Raw genomic sequence first — 1,285 nt, 5'->3', positions numbered from 1 at the left:
CACACACACACACACACACAAACAAACAAGCACGCACACACGCGAATACACACACGCACAGCGCTAACTTATTAATATATCTTATTACTTCTGGAAAAATAATATGTCATAGATTCTAGGAGGTGAAACCTACTCGTGAACCGTCGCGTTCTATTGTAATGGTACCCGTAAGAGTAAGAGTCTAAAATGACTAAGAAAAATGTCATACAAGGAAGTACAACATGTAAATGAACTTCCTTTCGAAAACTTCGACATAGATAGAGCCGACCCTGAAAAACTGGTCAATCGTATTCATAGACATGCATAATGAAGATGGAAAGCGCCACAGTAAGTTAGGTCTTGCCCATCTCCTTCCCGCTTTACTTCTGTTCCTGTCGGAGTTGACCTCTCTTGGTTTTCCCCGCCTCTAACCAACGGTAGATCTAATTGTGTCCATGTGCTTTTCTTTGTTCAGGGGGGGGGGGGAAACCATCAAGGGGTTAACTTGTTGTTGTTTTTTCGTTGAATAAAGAGAAGCACATCGATACAATAAGGTCATTCGGTGCAGGGGAAAAGGTAAGTCAGACAGACAGGCGAAAACAAGAGAGGGAAAGAAGATAAAAAGGCGCCCTCCAACCACCTACATCGAGAGACTTCCTGGTAGGTTTACGTATAGTCAGAAAAGCGCTCATATTATGACCGTATGCAGTTGCGAGCGCCGTAAACCCCTTACTAAAAAAAAAGAGTAAAAAAACACAAAAACCCAACAATTATTAAGCTCACCGTGCCGAAGTGGTAGAAATGTGGGGCCAGTTCAGACAACCAGTCAGGCTCGATCACCGTGATGTCTCGCATGTAGTCCTTGGTCGTCTGCACCACTTCGTTGAACACAACCCTGGAGACAGATCAAAATGAGATAAAACACTTGTCTTATTTTTAATACTTTTAGTTTTGGTAAGTTTGTAGTGGTTTTTTTTTTACGGCATTTGCAACACAAATACACGTGGATCTAGGCCATTTAATACGTGCCGAAAATTAGAGGTGTTGCTTGAGAGTAACTGAGTATCATGCAAATGTGTGTACCACCAGTAATTATTTCGTGGTACAATCATTTGCACTTCACTTCACTACCCTCAGCCCCCTAAAGTTTGACGTCAAGAAGCCGGCATCCATAATTGTTCCTATTTTGAGACAGGAATCTCATTCCTTTCATGCCGACCGGTGTCTGCGGCTAGGCCGGGTTACCCCAACTGGGATTTGACTCACAGAACCCTACTAATGGAAAGACCACTGACTGGAGTAAAAC

At 43.0% G+C, this 1,285-nt stretch overlaps 1 long non-coding RNA gene across 2 annotated transcripts in view; it reads right to left on the bottom strand.

Annotated features, from left to right (window-relative positions):
- LOC101862666 overlaps positions 1–1,216 on the bottom strand; it is a 4,428-nt gene extending 3,212 nt beyond the window's left edge. Inside the window, exons 1-2 of one of the 2 annotated variants that reach the window (XR_004858881.1) lie at positions 1,111–1,216; positions 763–874 (exon numbers count right to left, since the gene is read on the bottom strand). This is a non-coding gene — a long non-coding RNA (uncharacterized LOC101862666). The other variant, XR_220738.3, reaches the window with a different exon arrangement.
- Between the last annotated feature and the right edge of the window lie 69 nt (positions 1,217–1,285).

The sequence above is a fragment of the Aplysia californica genome, unplaced genomic scaffold (genome assembly GCF_000002075.1).
Source record: "Aplysia californica isolate F4 #8 unplaced genomic scaffold, AplCal3.0 scaffold00396, whole genome shotgun sequence".
NCBI classification, from domain to species: Eukaryota; Metazoa; Mollusca; class Gastropoda; order Aplysiida; family Aplysiidae; genus Aplysia; species Aplysia californica.
Note: the sequence above shows the minus strand (reverse complement) of the source record. Positions and strands in the feature narration are given on the sequence as shown.